Here is a 13,002-nt window from a genome sequence, read left to right as displayed (position 1 = left end):
TGGTTTAAGACATGCTGCTGTCACTTAGCACTATGCTTTTAAGATTCACCCCTGCCTTCATTGCTTGACAGCACAGTGCTTTTTATTGCTAAATATGCTACTGCATATAAACAAACTACAGTTTGTTTATACATTCACCTATTGAAAGACATCTTTGTTGCTTCCATTTTTTTTTGGTGATTATACATTAAGATGCTGTAAACATTTATGTGCATATTTTTGCATGAATATAATTTTTAAACAGCTGAATAATTACTTAGGAGCATGATGGCTGGATTGTATGATAAAACTATGTTTAACTTTATAAAAACTGACAAAACATTTCCCCAAAATGTGGTACCATTTCACATTTCCACCAGCTATGAATAAGTCTCTGTTCTTCTTCATAATTGCCAGCAGTTGGCATTATTAGATTTTTGGCTCTTTGTCATTGTGATAAGTGTGTAGTAGTGTCTCGGTTTTGCTTTAATTTGCAATTCCCTAATGACAGGTGAAGTTGAACATATTTTTACATGCTTATTTAGTATCTGTATATGTGCTTTATGTGTCTATTCAGATCTTTTACCCATTTTAATTTTTTTACTATTGATTTTAACATTTATTTGCATATTTTGGACATAAGTGCTTTATCAGATATACAGTTTGCAAACATTTTCTCCTGGTGTGTGACTTGCCTTTCATTCTTTTCACAGCGGTTTCTGAGGTGTAGAAATTTATAATTTTAATAAAGTCTATCTTATCCTTTTTTTTTTCTTTCATGGTACATGCTATTGGTGTTGTATCTAAAAACCCATTGTCAGATCTAGGTCATGCCAACATTTTCCTATGTTTTATTCAAAAACAACATAGCTTTTCAATTTACATTTAGATCTATGATCCATTTTGAGCTTATTTCTGTGTATGTTGTAATATCTGTGCCTGGATCAATGTTTCTGTGTATAGGTGTCCAATTGCTCCAGAATGATTATGAAAGCTAACCTTCCTTCATTGAATTGTCTTTGCTCCTTTGTTGAAGAATAATTGACTATAATTACAGTTTAAGTCTGGGGTTTCTATATCTTTTTCTATATAATAATCTATCTATTTTTTTCACCAGTGCATGTAAACTTACAGTAAGCATAGAAATTAGGTAGTTTGAGTACTTCAGCTTTTTTCCACTGTAGTGTTTTTTGGCCGTTCTAGGTCCCTTTCTTCTCCATATTAATTTTATAATCAATTTATTGATATTCACAAAATAATTTTCTGGATTTCTCATTGGTATTGCATTGAATCTATAGATCAAGTTTGGAAGAACTGACACCAAAATAATACTGTGTCATCCATTCTGTGAGCACGGACTGCATTTCCATTTACTTAGAATTTCTTTGAATTTGTATCATTGTTTTATAGTTTCCCACATAGGGCCTATACTTATTTTGTTAGATTTACACCTAAGTATTTCATTTTATTGCATGCTATTTCATGTATTTTTTTAAAATTTCAAATACCAATTTTTGATTATTGGTATATAGGAAAGTGTTCTTTCGTATATTAAGCTAGTAATCCTTTGACTTTGTTTTACTCACTTACTAGTTCTGGGAATTATTTGTCAGTTTGGGGGATTTTCTATATAAACATTCATGCCATGTGCAAATAAAGCCTGTTTCTTTTCTCTTTATTTCAATCTATAAATTTATTTTTCCCTTACTTGTTTTATTGAACTATTTAGGACTTCCAGTATGATATTGAACAGAACTGGTATGAAAGGATATTTGTTCCTTGTCACTGCTCTTTGGAGTTAAACCACTGCTCTCTGGTTTCTCACTATTACATATGATGTTAGCTGTAGGATTTTTGTAGATGTTCTTTATCAAATGGTAGAAACTTAGTTCCCTTCTATTCATAGTTTGCTGAATATTCTTGTCATGAATTGGTGTTGGATTTTGGCTAATGCATTTTACTGTCCATCAGTATGGTCATATGTTTATATTTTTAAAGTTTTTTGATGTGGTGGATTCCACTGATTGATTTTTGAATGTTTAGCTGGCCTTGCATACCAGAAATAATCCCACATAGGCATTATTTTACTTATTGCTGGATTTGGTTTAATAGTATTTCATTGGGGACGTATGAGTCTATGTTCATATGCAATATGGTATGTAGTTTTCCTTTATTTTAATATCATTATCTGGTTTTGATATTAGGGTAATGTTGAACTCATATAATGAGTTAGAAGTTTTCTCTAAGTTTCTAAGTTCTGGGAGAAATTTGTAATATTGCTAGCATTTGTAAATGTTTGGTAGAATCATTGGTGAGTCTATCTGGGTCTGTCGATTTCTTTTTTGACAGGTTGTTAACTATCAGTTCAATTTATTTAATAGACATACGACTATTCACATTATATGTTTCTCCTGTGAGAGTTCTGGAAGTTCATATCTTTGATGGAATTGATCCATTTCATCTGAAGTATCAAATATATGGGCATTAAATTATTCATTGTATACTTTGTATTACTCTTTGAATGTCCTTAATAGTAACAATACCTATTTAATTTCTGAAATTGCTCATCATTTGAATTTGTTTGTTTGTTTGTTTGTGGCTAGCCTGGCTGGAGGTTGATCAATCTTATTGATATTTTCAAAGAATTAGCTTTTGGTTTTGCAGATTTTCTATTATTTTCTTATGTTCAGTTTGATTCATTTCTACTCTGATTTTTATTATTTCTTTTCATTTGCTTTCTTTAAACTTAAATTCTTCTTTATTCTCTAGTTTCCTAAGATGGAAGCTTAAATTACTAATTTTAGATCTTTATTGTTTTTCCCAATGTGAGCATTTAATACTATACATTTTCCTCTGTGCACTGCTCTTGCTACATCTCACAAATTTTGAAAGTTGTATTTTCATTTACTTTGGAATATTTGTTAAGTTTTTATTGACACTTATTTAATCCATGTGTTATTTAGACATGGATTGTTTAACTTCCAAAAACTTGGAGATTTTCCAGCAAGCTCTGTTACTTATTTACTGTTGAATTCTATTATGGTCTGACAACATACTCTGTATGATTTCTATTCTTTTAAATGTGCTAAAGTGTGTTTTATGAATCGAAACATGGATATTGTGGTGCAATCCACATAAGCTTTAGAAAAATATGTATTCTGCTATTGTTAGATGGAATATTTTATAAAAGACAATGAAATCAAGTTGATTGTAAGAGCAGTTCAAATCAACATATTGATTTTATGCCTGCTTTATCTATCAGTTACTGACAGGGGAGGTGCTGAAGTCTCCAATTACAATAGTTGATTTATCTATTTCTCCTTTTGCTTCTATCTATTGTGATGGTCTATTATTAAGTGCACATACTTTGGATTGTAAAGTGTTCCTGGAGAATTTATCCCTTTAATATTTGTAATGCTGCTCACTATCCCTCATAATTTTCCTTTTTCTGAAGTCAGTTTGCTTTGCCTGAAATTAGTATAGACAAACCAGCTTTTAAAAATAGTGTTAGTATGGTGAATCTTTCTCCATCCCTTTACTTTTAAACTATCACAGTCTTTATATTTAAAGTAATTTCTTATAGAAACCATTGTTATTATTCACAATTAAAGTCATCACTGATATATTTGGATTAATATCAACTTGTTTGTAAATGCATTCCAATTGTTATGACAGTTTTTTGTTTCCCTATCACCACATTTTATGCGTTTCTGGTTTTAATTGAGCATTATATGATCCCATTTTATCTCCTCTCTTAAAGTTGATATCAATTATACCTGTATTGACAAATTTAGTGGTTGCCCCATAGTTGACAGTATTTTTGTACTAAGATAATTCTACTTCTAAATAACATTATTACTTTTCATGTGTACTACATGTAAGTTATAGCATTCCCATTTCCACCCTCCTATCCCTTGTGATATTTCTCTTATTCATTTTAGGTATCCATATGCCATAATCACTCCATAGATTGACACTATTATAATGTTAATTTTTCGAAAGCTGTTAGCTTCTAGATCAAGAAAAATAAAAATGAAAATTTTAATTTTATCTTCATTTATTCCTTCTAGGATGTTCTTTATTTATTAGACCCAAGTCTCTTACCTACATGATTTTCTTCTACTAAAGAAAATCTTTTAGTGATTTTTGCAGGGCAGATCTGCTGACAATGAATTCCCTCAGTTTTTATTTGTCTGAGAAAGTCTTCACTTCTCTTTTACTTTTGAAGATAATTTTGCTGGATATAGAATTCTATATCAGTTGTTACTTTTTCTTTAAAAACTTTAAATATCTTACTCTACTCTTTTCTCCCTTGCATAATTTCTGGCAAAATGTCCACTGTCTCTCCATCAGTCTTTTTCCAAGAGCATCTCTCAGTCTTTGGTCTCCCACAGTTTAATTATGAAATGCCTAGTTGTAGTTTTTGTTATTTATTCTGCTTGAAGTTCTCTGAGCAACCTAGATCTGTATTTTGGTGTCTTATTAATTTTGCTAAGTTCTAAGCCATTGTTACTTCAAATATTTCTTCTTTTCCATTTTGTCTTCCTTCTACTTCTGATATCCCAGTTACATATACGTTATAGCTTTTGAGATTGTGTCACAGTTATTGAATATTCTGTACTTTTCCTTCCTCTTAAGTTTGGGGAGTTTCTATTGATTCTATCCTAGGTCATGTCTAGTCAACTGATGAGTCTGTAAAAGGCACTCTTCACCAATGTTACAGTGATTTTGATCACTAGCATTTCATTTTGATTATATCTTAGAAAATTTATCTCCCTACTTAAAATAGTGTTTATTCTTTCATATTATTTAATTTTCATTAGTGTTGTTAATATAGTAAAGTTATTTTATATTACCTGTCTGATGATCCCAATAACTTTGTCACATCTAAGTTTCATTCTGAAGATTTATCTCTTCAGACTGTATTTTTTTCTTGCATTTTGGCATGCCTAATAATGTTTTCTTTGGAAAGTAGGACATGTTGTATTTGGGTAATAAAAAATGAGATAAATAGGTTTCTAGTGTGAGGATTCACATTCACCTTTGCTCAATTTTTTTTTTTTTGATAGCTGTAAGTACCAGATCTTGAAATTATTTTAGTGTTCTTGTTTTTGTCTCCCCATTGACTTTGGGCCTACCTAAGTATTCCGACTCAGAAGGATTCTATGCTTTGCATTTCTTTCAGCTGTAATCCACTGTTATACTGGAGCACTGTTGGTATGGTGGTGAGGTGTAGGGGAAGATAAGTTTTCTACAATCTTCTGATTAAATCTCAGTCTTTTGGCGGGCTGCATCTCTGGCCTGTGACTTTCACAAGTATTACTTCTTATATGGACTCCCCCACTTCAGTTTTACAAACTAGAGGGGTTGGAGTTAGAGAAATGCCCTTTCACCAAAGCTCTGGGACAAGGCTTGGCTAAAGTCTTTCCCCTTAGAGAGTATGCCTTTGTTATCAAAAAGGATCTATGTATTTTTTCATAAGGATTATTCAGATACTTCCTCTTTCTGAGCCATGAGAGATACTTTCTCAGAACTTACTTTGAGAACCTGGTTGGGCCCCTGAGATAAAACCCAGAGAAGTGTTAAGGAGCTGCCTACAACTCAAATTTCTTACCTGATGCTAGTCCACAGCCAGCCTCCAGCTGTGTGATTTGGATGATTTGTCAATATTACCATTTAAGTGTTCCTATCAGTTTATGGCTCCACTGAACTCTGCTCCAGATGTCAGCCATGACTCTTTGAATTTAACTGTGTCTCTAAAGTTCAAGATGACAATCTGCCCTGTAGACTAATTTCTAAAAATTATTTTCTCTTTTCAGTTTGTCTAGCTTTTTCGTGTTGTAATGTGGGAAGGATAACTTGAAAGCACTTTATTTGCTGTAATTGAAACAAGAAGTCTTGCTTTACTTTGAAAAAAATGCTGATGTTAGTTTATATAATGGAGTAGAAGACTATTAAAATATTAAATATTATAAATATTTGATCTCTTTAAGATTATAGTTTACTAAATTTTATATTGTGCTATTAAAATTATCGAGAAATTTTGTGATTTTTTTCTGCATTGTAAAAGTCTTGAGATTCAGATATGATCTCCCACTTTTACTTGTATAAAAGAAACCAAAATGTGAATCTTTGAGTTATTAATTTATATCTATAATAATAAAGATCTCTACTTTGCTGTAAAGTAACCAACTGAATACATTATTATGTACTTTATTTAAAAAGTTTAATTCTAAGAAATTATTGAAAATGTATCTTATACATTCACAGTACTTAAATTATTTTTATTAGTAATAGTAAGGGTAGGAGTGGAGATATAATATATTTCTATGTAAGATCTAATTTATATACTCAATTAAAATACACCGTGCTAAGATCAGCCCAAAGGTATATAAATAACTTGGTTAGTCATAATTTATATTAATATATAAAATTACTATAGCTAACATATTAATTTCTATGCATTTATCCCTAAGAAACATTCAGCCAATTTGTTTGCAAACTTATATTAAATTTTCTGTTTTCACTTATATGTGGATCTAAAAAATGAAATAAATAAATGGATATAACAAAACAGAAACAAACTCACAGATAAAGAGAACAAACTAGTGGTTACTACCACAGGGGAGAGGGTTGGGGGAGGGGCAAAATAGGTGAAGGGGATTAAGAGCTACACACTACGAGGTATAAAATAAATACGTTACAAGGATGTAATGTACAGCACAGAGAATATAGTCAATATTTTATAATAACTTTGTATGGAGTATAGCCTATAAAAATATTGATTTAAAAAAATTCTAGAAAGTACTTGATGCTGTCGGACAAATAGCTGACCCTATCATCATAAAAATTACACTATTTCATTTAAAGAATAGAGAGAAAAGGAAAAAGGAAATGCTATATAACAATTTATAATATTTTATTAGTGTATTAAATAACTAAGTTCTTACCACATACCCTCAAAGACATTGACTTTATTTTAAGAAATCCAATGGCTCTTTTTTAAGAAAATAAGATGTTTGGGCTTATCAATAACTTTAAAGGATTAGATGTTGAAGGTATAATTTTTATACCATATTATTATAGCATAGTGTAAACTTTTATACTAATATTTTTAAAACTGTGAAAGTTGTTATGTACTTTTTTTTTTAATTTATTTATTTATTTTTGGCTGTGTTGGGTCTTCGTTTCTGTGCGAGGGCTTTCTCTAGTTGTGGCAAGCAGGGGCCACTCTTCATCGCGGTGCACGGGCCTCTCACTGTCGCGGCCTCTCCTGTTGTGGAGCCCGGGCTCCAGACGCGCAGGCTCAGTAGTTGTGGCTCACGGGCCTAGTTGCTCCGCGGCATGTGGAATCTTCCCAGACCAGGGCTCGAACCCGTGTCCCCTGCATTGGCAGGCAGATTCTCAACCACTGCGCCACCAGGGAAGCCTGTTATGTACTTTTTATTGTACAAAATATATTTTAAGTTGATATAAAATTTAGAGAAAAAAATTTATTAAGTATAATGAATTCAATGAATTGAAGACTTAGAGATCACTTACCAGTGGTAGACTAAATATATTTAGAGGGTAAAATTTATGCTGAATTAAAGTCTTTTAACAAGCTATGCTAAATATGAAATGGTTTACATTCAAATGTCTATTGTAAGCTGATGGACATTCATATGTGCAATGGAAAAATAAATCTGATCTGAATTTCAACAACCAAGAAGGATAATAGGGTATGTGAATAAAATAATTACACATTTACATACTTCAATACTTTGAATATGACTTTATGGAGCAAATCCTGAAAGTTCATTTATAATTTGGTTATTTGTACTTATAAAGTTAGAGCCATTACTTCTTGGTGTCCTTTAGCCACTAGGAAAAGAGCAACCATTAAATTGATACAGCCACTATGGAGAACAGTATGGAGGTTCCTTAAAAAACTAAAAATAGAACTACCATATGACCCAGCAATCCCACTACTGGGCATATACCCTGAGAAAACCATAGTTCAAAAAGAGTCATGTACCACAACATTCATTGCAGCTCTATTTACAATAGCCAGGACATGGAAGCAACCTAAATGTCCATTGACAGATGAATGGATAAAGAAGATGTGGCACATATATACAATGGAATATTACTCAGCCATAAAAAGAAACGAAATGGAGGTATTTGTAATGAGGTGGATGGAGTTAGAGTCTGTCATACAGAGTGAAGTAAGTCAGAAAGAGAAAAACAAATACAGTATGCTAACACATATATATGGAATCTAAGGGAAAAAAAAAAAAAAGGCCATGAAGAACCTAGTGGCAAGACGGGAATAAAGACACAGACCTACTAGAGAATGGACTTGAGGATATGGGGAGGGGGTGGGGTGAGATGTGACAGGGTGAGAGAGTGTCATGGACATATATACACTACCAAATGTAAAATAGATAGCTAGTGGGAAGCAGCCGCATAGCACAGGGAGATCAGCTCGGTGCTTTGTGACCACCTAAAGGGGTGGGATGGGGAGGGTGGGAGGGAGGGAGATGCAAGAGGGAAGAGATATGGGAACATATTGTGTATGTATAACTGATTCACTTTGTTATAAAGTACAAGCTAACACACCATTGTAAGGCAATTATACTTCAATAAAGATGTTTAAAAAAAAAAAAAAAAAGAGTCATGTACCACAACGTTCATTGCAGCTCTATTTACAGTAGCCAGGACATGGAAGCAACCTAAGTGTCCATCAACAGATGAATGGATAAAGAAGATGTGGCACATATATACAATGGAATATTACTCAGCCATAAAAAGAAACAAAATTGAGTTATTTGTAGTGAGGTGGATGGAGTTAGAGTCTGTCATACAGAGTGAAGTAAGTCAGAAAGAGAAAAACAAATACAGTATGCTAACACATATATATGGAATCTAAGCGAAAAAAAATAAAAAAAAGGTCATGAAGAACCTAGTGGCAAGACGGGAATAAAGACACAGGCTTACTAGAGAATGGACTTGAGGATATGGGGAGGGGGAAGGGTAAGCTGTGACAAAGTGAGAGAGTGGCATGGACATATATACACTACCAAACGTAAAATAGATAGCTAGTGGGAGGCAGCCGCATAGCACAGGGAGATCAGCTCGGTGCTTTGTGACCACCTAGAGGGGTGGGATAGGGAGGGTGGGATGGAGGGAGATGCAAGAGGGAAGAGATATGGGAACATATGTATATGTATAACTGATTCACTTTGTTATAAAGCAGAAACTAACACACCATTGTAAAGCAATTATACTCCAATAAAGACGTTAAAAAAAAAAAAAGTTAATGTAGTTCTTTGTGACTTTTGTAGGCATCCATAACCGAGAAAGAAAAAGAGAAACAAAACCCATCCCTTAAAATAGGATGGTCTCACTGCAAGAACAAGGTAGGCACCTTGCTATTGCAGGAAAATGTCTTTAAACAAAACATTTATTGTAGAGACTTCAAGAAAATGAAAATTTACAGAGAATTGGGAGAAGAGCTTTTTTAACAGAGTGATTGGTAAAGAAACTGGCAGATCTTCAACTTTTATTAGTGAGAATATTGTAAAGAAATCAGGGTCTAGTATTTACTGGAAGGCATTTAATTTCAAATATCTCTGTTCGTCTCTCCGGAAATACAATAATCATAAAGGTGAACAAATCTAACAACCTACTATTTACCCATTAAAGTATAAGTGAAAAACAGGATTTACAAATATTGATGGTAAGCGGGGAAACAAGCATCTGAAATTAGCAGGACTAGCTACTAACCATAGGAGAGCAAAGTGACAGAAATAAATAATGCAGGAAAAAGGAAGAATGTAGCAGTACCCCAGTGGTTGTGGAAGCAAATTTTAAAAATTAAAAACAAATCGAGTTGAAATAGAGTCACACCTTGAGTGGGGAAATACTGACCACATCACTGAAACCTGAGAGAAGAGAGTGCTGGTTATTAGGAAAACAGAAGTAAGGAATTTGAAAGTGGATGATCACAGGTAAAGTTTGGTTCTTTGCTTCTCTAGTGTTATTGCTTCTTGGATCTTTCACTGGCGAGAATTAGGAAATACATCTTTTCATATTTCATACATAGATAAATGTGTATCTTCAGTTTGCAGACTCAGTTGCCCATAAATTTGTGTATATGCCCCATAAGTATCATCTTTTTAAGGTCTCACAATTTGAAAACTTTATCTCTCCCCATGAAAGAGTTCTCATTTATTGAGCTCAACGTGTTTTCTCTAAGACAATGTCCCAATTAAAGCCTTGTTTCTAGAATGTGGCTTACCACTGAAATTCCTCCCTAGTGCAAGAGCTTCAATAAACATTGTAACTAAACTATAAGAAGCTATAGCATAAAAAATATAAACTTGAAGTGTTAATCCTGAGATGCGAGTAAAGATGGGAGAAGTTATACTAATATATCACAAAATATAGGCCAAATTTAGAAATTAAATTGATTTGATTACATTGAAACTGCTTCATCTTACAAAACTTTAGATTATAAGGCTGCATTTTTCAAAGGCTGGTTTACAGACCCCCTTCTTCAATCAGAATTGTTTGGGGTAGAGGTCTTTGGTACCACTCAAATCCTACTATATCAGAATTTCTAGAGGTAGAATTTAGGAATCTGTATTTAAGATTTCTAGATGATTCTTCAGGATGAGAAAGTTGGAAAATGTGGTATATTCCTTTTTGAGTGCCACTCAGACACCTGTCTGGCTTCATATGAGGAAAGGGCTTGATAACTGACAATAGGCTATGCAGAAGTTAGAGGGGCTCATTTGTGATGGAAGAAAAGTGGAAAACTCCTAAGAAAACTCTTTTCCTAAAGAGAGGAATTATGACTGATTTTTCCTAGAGAGCTGATACTATTTGAGGAATAATGAATCAATGCCTAGAATTGAGTAGTTCCTTCTGCAATGTATTAAGAATAGACATTAACTGAATCCTTTCTCAAACAAGAGTCTCTTGCACCCTTTACTGGAGACAGTAATGGATTATCATTAGTCCACCATTTGACAACATCTCCTCTCCCACACACAGGCCAAGAAGACATAGGAATTTGGAAACCAAGCACAATTTATAGTATTGTATTATAATCTAGCATTAAGTCATTAGCCTAGTCATGCTACAATTCTGCTCAAATATAAGGAGGACTGTTTTACGACAAATCACACCTATTTGGAATAAAGTTAACTATTATTAATCTTTTTCAAAAATAACAATTGTTCTAAAACATTGAAACTACTGCAAATCTATACCCTGAATTTCCTGAATACAGCACTAACCATCTGCTTCACCTGCAGATACTTGTCCCAGTCTCTTGCCTAATGTCTAAAGCCATGACCATAGGTATAACTGCTAGTATAAAGTTCTAACACTAAGAAGCAGCCAATGTAAATTTACTAAGAGCCCAATGCCAAATCTTTCCCATCCCAATTCATCTATATCATTAAGCTCATTTACGTTTCTTTCCTGGGCCCATCTTACTTTTTTTTTTTTTTAAATAATTTCCAACACCCTTTTTTTGTTTGTTTGTTTTTTCTTTTCTTTTCTTTTCTTTTCTTTTCTTTTCTTTTTTTTTTCCAACACCCTTTTTAAAAAATGTGTTAGATTGTCTTATCCTCAGCTTAGAGTTCTCCAGTGGCATCCAATCTCCTCAATGTAAATCGTATAAGGTCCTCCATGACCTGGCCTCTGCTGTTGCTCTAACATTGTTTCCTACTACTTGTTCACTCTACTTTAGCTACCTAGATCTCCACATGTCTAGGCTGTCTCCTGCCTGGAATGCTCTTTACTCAATAGCCACATGACTCAATTGCTCACTTCTTTTTTTCTTAAATATCACTTTCTCAGTGAGAAACATAACATTTCCTTTCCCTCTTCTTAGTACTTAGCACTATCTAACAGATGGTGGTGATGATGACAATGATGGTGATGAGACAGATCAATCATATATTTCATCTTTCTTCCTCTAGAATATAAGTTCCATTAGGTCAGAGAAATTTTCTTCTTGCCAATTTTTTCTGCCTTATCTCAAACACACAAAGCAATGTCTGGCACATGATAGGAACTCAAGAATTATTTGATGAACAAGTGAATGCTATAATTTCAGACCACACAACTAATTATTCATTGGGGTATATGGAGGAAGCTGTGATCCCCAGTGATTTTATAGTAGATAGAAACATTTTCACTCTTCAACAAATACCCACTGAATTTTTATTTTAAGAGGCATTTAATTGAAAGCTGTCATCTCTATTAATTTTCTTTTTTCTCCATAATTTAATGGTAAGTCATGTTTATTAAAATAATCAATTCTATTGTATCAAAAATGAACAGGGTCAAAAGTAAAATGCTTTCTCTGGCATGTACACCATCACCTCTCTGATCTCACCCAATGGTTTCCCACTCCCCAGAAGTAATTATATTAGAAATATGAAGGATAGCCTCCAAAACCAAGGTATGGGCAAGGCTGCCCTTGCTACAGAGGCTCTAGGGGAAAATCTGCTCCATGTCTCTTATAGATTCTGGTGGTTGCTGACTTCTTTGGTTTGTGGCCACATCACTAAAACATCTGCCTTTGTTCTCATATAACCTTTCTTGTGTTTGTCTTCTCTGTGTGTCTCTTATAAAGTCACATGCCATTGGATTTAGGGTCTACATGGATAATCCAGGATAATCTCAAAGTCCTTAACTTAATTACAACTGCAAAGACACTTTGTTTAAATAAAGCAGAATTTACAGGTTTCAGAGATTAGTATCTGGACGTATCTTTTAGTGATGCCATCATCCAAACCACTACAGAATGTTGTTAAATAAATTTGGGCTAAAGGAAATTAGGAAATTAGCAATTTGGCTGATACACTCATATCTGATAATGCAGGCTCTACAGATGAAGATTCCACATATAATGATATCATACAGTATTTGTTTTTCTTTGTCTCAATTATTTCTCTTAGCATACTATCCTCTAGGACCATCCATATTGTCACAAATGTCAGGGTTTCCTTCTTTTTTCTTTTT

The 13,002-nt window shown here is 33.3% G+C and overlaps 1 long non-coding RNA gene across 1 annotated transcript; it reads left to right on the top strand.

Moving 5' to 3' along the window:
• The first annotated feature begins 540 nt into the window (after window positions 1-540).
• On the top strand, window positions 541-11,475 carry LOC309631891. Its single transcript, XR_014246628.1, has 2 exons — window positions 541-7,107; window positions 7,408-11,475. It is a non-coding gene; the product is annotated as an uncharacterized lncRNA (long non-coding RNA).
• Window positions 11,476-13,002: the final 1,527 nt, after the last annotated feature.

The sequence above is a fragment of the Balaenoptera borealis genome (assembly GCF_965194805.1).
Source record: "Balaenoptera borealis genome assembly, chromosome: 7".
In the NCBI taxonomy this organism is placed as follows: domain Eukaryota; kingdom Metazoa; phylum Chordata; class Mammalia; order Artiodactyla; family Balaenopteridae; genus Balaenoptera; species Balaenoptera borealis.
Note: the sequence above shows the minus strand (reverse complement) of the source record. Positions and strands in the feature narration are given on the sequence as shown.